Source organism: Calliphora vicina, chromosome 2, assembly GCF_958450345.1.
Source record: "Calliphora vicina chromosome 2, idCalVici1.1, whole genome shotgun sequence".
NCBI lineage: Eukaryota > Metazoa > Arthropoda > Insecta > Diptera > Calliphoridae > Calliphora > Calliphora vicina.
The window spans coordinates 34,667,205-34,679,767 of NC_088781.1; the positions used below are offsets into that span (position 1 = coordinate 34,667,205).

Genomic DNA, 12,563 nt, shown 5'->3' on the forward strand with positions numbered 1-12,563 from the left:
AAAAACACACATATTTATTGTTTTGTTGAATAGTAATTTTTTGTTTAATTTAAAATTAAAATAGAAATTATACGGTTAATCGAATAATTTAAAATTAACCGATTCAATCAAATCCACGATTAATTGTTTGCTCGATTAATCTATTAAACCAGAAACCCGATTAATTGAATACCCTAGTACCTATGGTTTTGGCAGAATTTGATATGAATAAAGCAAACTGACATAACCTTCTGCTAAATTCCTCTTCTGAGAATCTCCAATGAAACAACATCAATCAGACTTGTCGGACACAGAGATGGTGTAAGTTTTTTCGGATGAACATGACAGCAATTTTGAAGTTTTAACGACGCCTTAAGTGCCTTGATAAAAGGAACTTTCGAAAGAGATATCTTAGCTGCTAGCATCTAGACTCAAAGAAAGAAATCTTTTAACTCAGGTACGAAAGTCTCATTTTATAGTATCTTGTGACTCTAAAGCTACAAAGCTGATGAATGGAGAGTGTTTATGGACAACTGAAAGCAATGTTTAAAAAGTGATTTAATAGATATTGGTAATAAGTATGCTCATTCCACGAAATTAAAGGTCTTGTTTTAAAACAATTTAAGTTTCTCTTAGAGAAAACATGACGGTTGGAAAGCATAATGTTATAAACATCCTTCGGTTTCCACAGATAATATAATTTTGCCACATATCGAATTGGGACTTCTGACGCATTTTATAAAAATGGTCCATGATTTGCCTTTCTTTCCAGTAAGTTTCCAGGTTTGATTACAGAAAATCTAACAGACAGGGACTGTATGTAACGGCTATCCAAACAATTTGAATTTAAAAATTCTTTATGTTAGAGTCAACGGAGACTGTTATATACCAATTAACTCGTATTGGCGTGCTCTTTCTATGGTGATATTAAAAAATGATCTCAGCTCCTCAGTTAACAGTTATTTTTCAATGTAAAAATAAAAGTTCCCATGAAACTCTTAAAAAAAGAGTTTTAAATAGCCTTCATAAAAAAAACGCATTTGATGAGTTTTATTTTTCCCGTAAGAAAAAAATAACTCATTTGAGGAGTTTTATTTTTCCCGTCAGAAAATAAAACTCCTTTCGTTTGTTTCCACTTTTTACAGTATTTGTATACCCTACACCACCATAGTGGGAAGGGTATATTGGGTTTGTGTTAGTCTAACACCCACCTTAAAGTATACCGATCGACACAGAATCACTCTCTGAGACGATTGTCCGTCCGTCCTTCTGACTGACTGTCCATTTAAACCTTGTGCGCAAAGTACAGAACGCAATTATGAAAATATTTTGATAAAATTGGGTACAAATTTGTTTGGCCTAAGGAATGGCTGAAATCGGTGCATTATTTAACCTAGCCCCATACAAATGTCTTCCCGAAATTGAACTTTATCTCTCATAAATATTTAATTTATATAGATATCAACATAAATGTTGCTTCAAATATGTTTTATATATACGGAATTTATGTCTCCAAATTTTATTATGATCAGTCCATAATTAGTCACAGCTCCCATATAAGGCATCCATCCGATAATGATTTTAACGAGCATAAATCTCTTAAAAGTGTTGGTATACACATAATATTCAACAAAAAACAGCTTTCATATAAACATAAATTATACGACCTAATTTCATGGCGATAGGTCCATAATTAGTCATAGCTGCCATATAAGGCCCTCTTTCGCAAATAAATTATTGCAGTTTTAAAAGATAAATATTATTGAAAATTGCATAAACAACTATTATTTTCGGTACCTCATATACATACGAAAAGCCGCAGAACAATCGGTACTTTTTCGAATTTTTTTACAAATTTGTTTTTTTGGTATTTTTATAATATTTGGGTTGAAATCTCGCAGAAAAAATCAATTTCCCAAAATTTTTAAATTTTCAAAAAAGGAACTTTTGTTCAGCGGCTCCTCATATACCATTGCATTATTTTTCTTCAATTTAAAAAAATTTTGTATAATGTTTTTAGCATTTGGGAACTCCAAAATAAAATTATTTAATAAATGTAACCATCATCCATCAGATTTCAAATAAATTTTCGATTTCCCTCGCATTTGTAGTGCGCAATGCGCACTTATATATACAAAAATATATATTATACAAGATACACCCATACAGAAATATTAACGAAAAATGCACACAAATACTTAGAAAACACTTTTTATATAAAACTTTAACATTTTAACAGCACTCAGCTGAGAAGTGTTGAAAAAGGAGGCATGGAGAAAAACAAAAAAAAAAATAATAGACGAACACATGCAAACTGTTCAAATCAGGTCTACTGAATGTTACAAAAAACAAAAAATAAAGCTAAGCTGAAAGAAGCCATTAAATATTGAATCTAAAAAAAAACATAACCTGCAACAAAATTCTCAATCGAGTGATAACTAAAAAGCAGAAAACGAAAAAGGGAAACTATATTTAAATGCATGAACAAATCACATAGTGCACAGTGGTATCAACAAAGCAAAATTAATTCTCTATTTAAAGCTTAAAGTTTCTGCCTTGTATTTATTTAGGCTTTAAAACTGTTCTAATTTCCGTATTTTTTACAAAAATTACAAATATTTTTGGGATATTTCAAAACCAAAAATGCTTAAGCACATTCAACTTTTTTTATTACTTTCGTAAAAGCTGTAAACATTACAAATCTCCACAAAAAATTACTTAATTATTTTTGGTTCAAGTGTTTTTCTTTTAACACTAATGACTTTAATTACACAAAGTCAGAATTTGGCCAATTAAAATTGACATAAATCTTGTTTACTGGAAATTGCTAACAACAATAATGATTAAGTGCCTCTGACACTGTGCGATATGTAGAACAAACTTATTTTTATTATTTTATGTTTAAGAATAAATAATTTGTGGAATTTTTTTTTAAACAATTTACTTCTTTTATTTCGTTTTCTTTAAAAAATTTATGAAATCTGTTAATGCATTTTCATTAGATGAAAGTTATTGCACGTTTCATATTACTCATTGTCTCTTTAAAGCATTCATCTCAAAAAATAACGGTCACGGGGCAAGCAGATTAATCTGCTTTTTACACATACACAACATGAGCATTAAAAATTCTCTCAGCAAATATTTTTAAATAAAGACATATTTTATTCAGTAGCACCACTGTTGTCAGATTATGGTATTTTTCCCCAAATTGGGGATCTTTTTTCCAAAATTGGAGAATATAAAAAATAAATTTTACTTTTTAAACTAAAGTAGCAATTTTCTATACTAAATTATATAATGTAAAGATGACATACTGATCCAAAAAGAGTATGCTATTTAGATAAATAAAGTCCGAAATATGTTTAAGGCAGGTTTACATTATACAACATGTAATTAGATTTGTCAAACGACTTTCTTCATGTTATAGAATGTTTGAAGGTTCGTCACAACATGTATTTATTTCACTTTTTGGTTGAATTTCAGAAAGAACATTCTAATAATTTTTTATCATACTTTTTTGTCAATCCAAATCTAAAACAAGTAAGACAGTATGGTCGGTCAAGCCCGACCATATAATACCCTATTTTCAATAATTTATATTTTTGAGTGATTTTCGGAAGTGGGCCTTATATGGGAGCTATGACCAATTATGGACCGATCACCATAAAATTAGGTCGTGCGATTTATGTCTATTTATGTTGAATTTTGTGTATATACCAACATTTTTAAGTAATTTAAGCAGGTTAAAATGATTTTCGGAAGGTGGTCTATATGGGAGCTATGACTAATTATGGACCGATCGTAACAAAATTTTGTGACATGAATTTTGTATATACAAAACTTATTTGGAGCGAAATTTGTGTAGATACATATATAAATTAAAGATTTATGACCGATAAAGTCCAATTTCGAGAAGACATTTGTATGGGGGCTAGGTGAAATAATGGACCGATTTCAACCAGTTTCAACAGACTTGGTCCTTGGGAAATATCTTCAAAATTGCGACCTGTACTCTGCGCACAAGGTTAACATGGACAGCTAGAGTATCCAAAAAACCGTCAAATTTGAAAAACCGGTTTCCGGTTTAACCGAAAAAGTGTGTTTTTGAAAAAACCGGTTTTGATTATTGTCTTTTAAAAAACCGGTTAAACGGTTTCGATTTTTATCTTCAAAAAAAATCGGTTAACCGGTTTATATTAAATTTTTATTTTGCATTTTTGAATTTTTAAAGCTCTATCTTTATGCAATTATTTTATATCTTTGAAATATTGTCAAATGCTATAATTTTCTATAAAATAAATCAATATTTTTAAAAATTGTATCAAAGTTTTTCATAAATTTGTTGGATTGAGCTTTAGAAAATATATTTCATTAAAACCGGTTAACCGTCTTACAAAAACTGGTTTGTCTAAAAACCGAAAAGTTAAAAAAACCGAAACCGGTGGAGTTTACAAAGATGAAAAAACCGGTTGACCGGTTTTCGATTTCGGTTTTGGATACTCTACAGCCAACCAGGGTATAAATATGTAAAATTTCTTATAGTATAGTGTAGTTACTTAACAATTTTTTAAGTTCAAATAACAATCTCCGGGATCCCAATTTTGTTTGTGAATCCAAAATATCTAACGGTAATCGAAAAATCAGCTGCATAATTGTTATTTTTACAGCGTTAACACGAAGGAAGTACTCGTACTTATATCTAGTACTTGTAATTAAACTTTATAAAGAAATTCTTACTACCAATATTTAAAGCAGAAATACATATGGGCAAAAACAAGATTTTGTTTAAATTTGATTAAATTTTCTACATGATTTTTTTTCTTAGTACATAGCATGCGAAAGTTGTTGGCGTAAATTACTTTGGTGAGGACCCAAAAGATAAAAATATTATTCTTTGAGTAACTTAAAGTTAAAAATTAGTAGCATCACCGTGAAAAAAAAAATATTTAACTTTATTACAATGAAATATTCAATTTCATGTTAGATTTAACCACGGGTTAAATTTTACCCAAATTGAAAATAGATATTTTTTTTGGCAATTTTTTTTTTCTATAAAGATAATGTAGTTGTTGACTTTTAGAATTAAATAAATGTCATAAAATATCAAAAATATCAACCACTTAATTTTAGAAAAAATTTAATTTATATTTTAAAATGGGTCAAATTTGATCCGAAGACCATATTAAGGATAACAAATACTGAGCAGTTCGTTTATACAAAAATCATATTGTCAATCAATTAAAAGATTTTAAAAGAAACGTGGTTTTGTCCATATTTTAATTTTTTAATTTATGCAATCACGAAATGTAAATTTTTGGATATTTCCAGTAAATAAATAAACAAAATTTCAAGTAATAATATAAGGAATAAAAAAACATCAACTCAAATGAATAATATGAATAACATTACCATAAGAATTATAAGCCTGCAGCCTAAAGTGAATATTTTGTTAAGAATATTTCAAAAGGGTTGGCAAAATAAATTAAAATTTTAGGAAGAAGTATCGTGTTAAATTTTAAAATTTTCAAGAATGTTGCACATTTTAAGTGTAATACTTGTAGGAGTGGTATGGTTCATAACAAAACGTAACAATTCCGCTTTTTAAGTTTTACGTTTTTTAACTGAATGCAATTCTACACATTAAAATCTAATATAATAGAAACATTTCCTTATCTATGCAATAAATAACTTCAAGATATTAGAGACAAGTCAATGGTAGAAATTAATGTTATTCTTATGATGTAGTTTTTGGGTGTGTTGAAAATGATTTGGAAAATAAGGTTATATCGAAGTTTAATAATTTTCACCTTAAAGATTTAAAGATGTTGCAAATTCAATGACACTACTAGAAACAAAATTTCAAAATTTTAGATTCCAACGTCTATATTTTTATTAGTTAACATTTCTAAAATTTAAAATTTAAAAAAAAATAATGAAACGACAAAGAGTTTTTACAACGAACTGTTCAGTAGATATGGAACAGCTGTATTGTTATATGCGGTATTATTCAATCACCATCCGATAGAAAGTCATAACGTTTTGAACCAAGCAGAAAGCATTAAACGCCTGCTTCAAATTGAACTTAAAAGACGAAATAAAGACCAAATCGTTGCGTTCACTTAGCGGAAAAAAAACGGAAAAAAGTTTGTTATTGTAAATGAGTTGTAAGTGAAGAAGATCGAAAAACATTTTTCAATATTTTTGGAATTTATCGTCATGGTTTGCTAAAAAAGAATACACAAAAGGGTTTCTGCAAGAAGATCAACTTCTACTTATTATTTACCATATGATAGTGTTTTGTTATGGCTTCTTACTATTAATACAAATATTTTATTAATTTAATGAAAATTAAAAAAAAAAGTTTGTTATAATCACTACTTTAGAACTTAAGGGGATTTTTCGAAATAGCTTACATTAGAAATTGTTTGTGGTTTTTAAAATTGATTGCCCACATTTGTTAAAAACGTTTTATAGCGTGTTGCTTAATTTTAAAGCATTTTGTTTCCTTCTAAATATGATCCCAATAACATTCCAGTTAACTGCATATCATAGAATTTGTAGAATTTGCCCATCTTGGCACAAAAACACTTTACAAAGCGTACAAAATGGAAAATCAGTATGTGCTAATACTGTGCTGTTTAATGAAATGAAAAAGAAACTTTGACGATATTCTTTAAAACTAATTTCAAAAGTTGTATAAGCAGCTGCCACAGGTTATCTAGAAAAAATTTAAATTTTAAATTGGAAGTTTAAAAATTTCTTCCAAAATATTTTTACAGCTGGATATTTAATTTATGGAAATTGATTTCAATATCCATAATGTCTTGGTTTCTAAATTCGTTGCAACATTCCTATTTGGAACTTTTTGTAACTCGTACGAATTCGCTCCGCCTGTTTTTATCAAAGAGTCCGAGCACTAGCTAATCGGACTGCTGTTCTATTAGAGGTATTGGAAAATTTTTTCAGCTAAAATTTTAATGTTTTAACTTATTGCAGATCTTTAAATTTTTTCAATATTAATTGAATTTTTTGAACATTTGCTATTAAAGTGTTTGGCATTTTTATTCCAAACTGGTTTGGACATACTTCAGAGCCTTTCCTTTCATCTGGATGAATGCTATTGAAATGTCTTTGTTTTTTATTGTTTGGAGCAGACATAAAATTTACTTTCAAAAATCACCAATCAAAAACAACACTTAATACTTTAATCTTTTTCTAAGATAAAAGACAGATTTTTAGTATTATTGCCCCTTATTCTAATTATGTGTAAATTTGGGGATTTTTTCAAAATTAAATTAATAAAAAAATTTACTTTTAAAAATGAAGACATTTTTCGGACTAAGTGATTTTACACATCATTGGGTTCACCTCTAGTTACAGAATTAGCTATGTGACTAGTTATTTTAACATGTGTGGAAGTCAACTGACATTGCATGAATTACAAAGAATTAGTAACAATTGACTCTCCAATAGACCACTTCGGGTGTGTAAAATGACTATATTCTTAAGCGCAGTACAAACCAATATAGTTTGAATTTATTTCACTCTGGATACAGTAACAAACTAACTTTTCTCTACATTACAAAGAGCAATTACATGACAAATGGCCCACGAAAATATAAATTTCAGGGAAATCTTCTGACTGCGGGGTTGTTAAGTAGTGTTTTCTGATAATCTATATATATATAATGAAAAGGAAACAAATTGCGGGTAAAACTCGGAATTTTTTTTGAGGCCAGTAATAAAAAAGCAGTACAAATTTAGATATTTTATTTGCAAATAAATAAGAACAGGCAGTTGTATGTGGGTTGGAGAAGCTTGCAGAACTAACATTAGTAAATGCTACCGGGCGAAGCTAGTTTATTATAGATTTAAAGTTTAATTTTACAAATTCCTTTAAGCTTCCGCTTCAAACATATCGATTTTTCTTTATTTCACATATTACTATACTAAAATTAATTTCCTTCGAACAACATGCACCACTGTATTTAATGTCATAGATACATTTTCCTCATTTCCAACATTTCGTTTATTTCTATACCTTACCCAACAAAAAAAAAACAAACAGAAATAACAAAACTTTGCTACACCATTATTATAACGATTATAACACATATACAATCTACCTACATACATGCAAAAGTATAAGTGTATGTATATACACACATATATACAGAAAGACACACAGAGGAATGATGTTGACGTAGAAATACTAGTAGTTGTGTAGTAGAAAGGAATAAACGAATAAATGGCATTTTTAGTCTTCGTTCATACGGGCTACTAAAAGCACATACTACAAACAAAAAACCAACAATAATCAAACAACAACAAATAATAAAGAATACAGCAACAACAAAAAATTCTGTTATAATTTTTCCATATACTTTCAGCTGTTATTATTTTTACTTTTCGGTTGTAGCTACAAACAAACAAACAAAAAAAAAGAAGAAATACACCGGTCGATATATTTATTCAGTTCACTGTTTTTCGTAACTTATTAGTTTGCTTTCATTACACGGCTCCTTCAAAAACAGAAAAACAAACAAAAAAATGTGAAATTTTAATAAAATATTTATGCAAGAAGTGGAAATAACCATAAAACTAATAATAATAAAAGTGTAAATTCAAATTAAACTTAGTAAACTAACGAAAAATATATATTTATGTATATTGTGAAACAAATATTGTAAACAAAACTAAAAATCAACAATGAACAAACTTATATAATTAAAAATTCTTTATGCAAACTTGTATGCATAAAAATAGTGTAGGTTTATAATAATAATTATTTTGATAACAAAAAAACATAGACTCGTGTATATTTGTGTACATAAATATTAACAAGTATTACAGAACATACAGTATGACAAAAAATATTATAATAATAAAAGCAAACACAACACACTATTTCTAGCAGTTTTACCAATTTAAATAATTAAGCAACACCACGCAGTTGTACTATTTTCCGGTTTCCGTTTTTAAACATTCACACGAAATAAAACCAACACAAATGCACCGCTACCTGTAGTGGTGCTGCTGGGTGTATGAATAAAGAAAAAAATCAACAAAAAACCGCAATCAATGCAATTTATTTAAGTGTGTGTGAGAGTGTGATTCAAAGTTTTATATATGACAGTTAAGCTTAGTATAAACAATTTACTCAATGGACTTTTTGGCAATTCAGTTGCATTTTTTATTACTCATCCTTTTCACTACTTAATATTAATGAAATTTGTATTTTAATAATGAAAATTTTTTAAATCTCATACATTTGTAGTAGTATTTAATTATTGTGATAAAAATCAATAATAAACATACGCCCAGTATGGCTTTTCTTATTACAAAGTGTCCGGTTGCGTATAATTGTTGTGTGTTTAATAATTCAATATCAATCATACGATGTTTAAATAGTATATTTGGTTGCTTATTGCATTGCATTTCACACTGTTTTTCATCGAGTTTATTTCTGTTCTTAAAGTCAATACATTTACTTATATCTATCTACTATAGCTATTTGTATTTAGGTTGGGGTAAAAGTTGTTTCAAATTTAACTATTTTAATTTATTAGCTAAATAGTACGGTTTCCTCAAATAATTATATTCATTTGTGTGAATGGAAAATGTTTAAAAAAGCTTAGTAATAAAATAATATTAGGCTTATGACTTAAAAAAAACATATTTTCCCATCTTTCTTTCAACATATGGATTCCGAGCCAAAAGAGCTTCTCATCTTTTGAAACCAAGCACGAATCAAGCCAATATCGAATACTCTGTTCCAAAGTGAAGCGTATCCCAGAGAGAGCGTTCTGCATCGATCGAAACAAATAGTAGTCGGACGAGATACTGTCTTGACTAAAAGGCGGGTGATGCAGAACTTCCCAACCACTTCATTCTAAATAGTTTTTTAACAGCTATTGCAATATGTGGCCGAGTGTTACCCGTTTCATGTCTTGCCGCATATTCTGGGCGTTTTTCGAATATGCTGAGTTCGGTACAGGTTCCCTGTGATTATCTGGCCAGATTTTAGTAGCTCATAATTAAATAGGATCTTCTTCCTCCCACCAAATACAGAGCATAACCTTAGCACCATGGATATTTGGTTCATGTTTCGATTTATCATAATGGATACTTTTTTCATCGCAAGTAATGTTTCTGTGCAAAAATGATTTTCTTTTATAGCGTTCAAGCAGCATTTCAGGCATACGAAATCGTCTTTCAAGGCTTCTTAAATTCGTATCTTACACAATTTCCCTGCTTTTGGATGAATACTGCTGCTTGCAAACATTTTGAAATTGCTGATTGAGTATCTCCCAATGAATTTGTAAGCGTGCTGAGTTTGCCAACAATATTCATGGAGTAATACCCCAAATTTTTTGCCTTCAAATTTGTTTGGCTACTTTCTGCCATAGAAACCGCTTCTGAACCGCAGAAACCATCTCTCGAACGTTGACACCACACCATTCACCATAAGCTTCGGTGAGCAATTGGGGTACATCAGTTGCACTTTTTTCAAATTGAAGTAGTAAAGAAAAACTTCCCGCATAAATTTGTTGGCATAAATTCCGACATTTTCGAAGCAAAAAAAACCGTTGTTGTTTACAAAATACTATTCGAAAACTAAGTGAGAATAAATGACAGATATGTACTCTTCAAAATTACATAAAACTTATCAACGAGAAAACCGCATTCAAAAGATACACCATCTGGTGTGAATCTCGCATTTTTAAGTTATACAGCCAATAAAATTTCACATGTTTTTTATCTAGAATTTGTAGAATGTCGGGAGGCGGTGTCACAAGGCCCTAAATTTGGGGCACTTCTGGTATACCCAAAATTCAAAATGATTCCAATTTTCACCAAAAGTTATTTTTAGGAAAACATTATTTTTTATTAAGTTTTAGTTTATTAATGTGCTAAATTTCCAATTTTAATATTATTTATACTTAAAACCATTGAATTTTATTTACTATTTATATAATATATTGAATATTACATATAAGGTTTACAAAAAACATATTTACATCTATAGATTATCTCTTAGAGTTTACGAGATATTTTTAGTTTTTAAATTAAAATATAATTTTTTGATCTACTTTAGTCTGGTACTATTTTTGCTACTACTGAACCCAGATTCTTAAAATTTAAAAAGCATCTTTTATGGTATTGTAAAACTCAGACAAACAATTTTTCTATGGTACGTTAGGATTAATCCAAACAATACTACTATACTGTCATTTATAAATTTTACATTTCGAATATACGTCGAAATGTAAAATTTGCATTAAGAAAAAGTTTTTCGTATATTAATGTAATTTTCAGTTTCTTTATTTTTTTGGTGCTTTTTTATAAATTTGTATGAATCGAGATAAATTGCTAAACGCTTAAAATTTGTCTTATTTTGAAACAATTCTTTTAATATTTTGTAATATCTGATAGCCTTGTTTAGCATTCAGCATTTCATTTCTGTTCACAGAAATTACTTTTTCTCATAAGCAATTGTAATCAAACATTACCAACAACCTTTCAAAAAAAAAAAAAATACATGTTTTATTTTTTTTTACCAACTAAATCAATACATTGTTTTCATCGTTTCTTACATGTCAAAAGAACACAACCACATTACAGAAACTGAAACTAAAGAAAAATACTGTAATTGTTTGCTATTTATTACTGCTGTAGTAACCTTTAATTAACCTCCTTTTTTGGTGGGCTGATGTATAAGAAATGAATTTATTGTTTATACTTCTATAGCAAACCACAAACTACAAATTACTATTAACATAACAACATGCATGAATATATGCTGCAATAAGACACAAGTATAATAGAAAACTAAATTGTAATTGGTTTTCTTGAATTCCTTTACTTCAATTTAATTTTTTTTACTTCTGAAATATTTATAGAAATATGCTTGTGTTGTAGGTACTTGTTAGTTGTTATTGTACCCAATAAACCAGAAAACGATATGATAGCAAAACCAATATTACCTTATGGGGGCGATTATGATATTATATATTATTATTGAAAACGATATTATTATAATATAGTTTTCATTCCAATAAAATAAATAAATAAACTACAAACATTTGAAAAAAACTTCAAACTGAAAAATAATTTAAATTAAAAACTTTCAATCCAAATACGCAAGATGGAAACAAAATAAATATTTACTCATATTAAACGTTATTTGATTTAAACTGTTGGTAGGTAATAAGCACGCGAATATTTTCATAAATTTAAACATTCAAATATTTGCAAAATGCCTATGTGCTGTATGTGTGTGAATGAGATGAAAATATGTACATATATCCCAGCAAAAAATGGTGCTTCCTCGGAAGCAGGTTTGTAAGGCAGAGAGCACTTGTATACTGCTACCACTTCGCATGAAAGATTACATGATTTTTATATGGGATTCCTCGCGTAGAGGCTCTGCATAAGGAATCCAAAATAAGCATATTTCACAGCTTTAAAATTAACCTGGTTTCATCGAATTAAATATGTGCAAACAATTGTGCACATAGATTTTAGAGCTGCTGAGAAGCAATAAAATCTTACAGACCCAGTGATTGCCTAACAAGAAGCGC

The 12,563-nt window shown here is 28.8% G+C and overlaps 1 protein-coding gene across 2 annotated transcripts in view; it reads left to right on the top strand.

The window, feature by feature from the left end:
* Atet (ABC transporter expressed in trachea) overlaps window positions 1-12,563 on the top strand; it is a 126,944-nt gene that overhangs the window by 66,559 nt on the left and 47,822 nt on the right. The window lies entirely within an intron of this gene.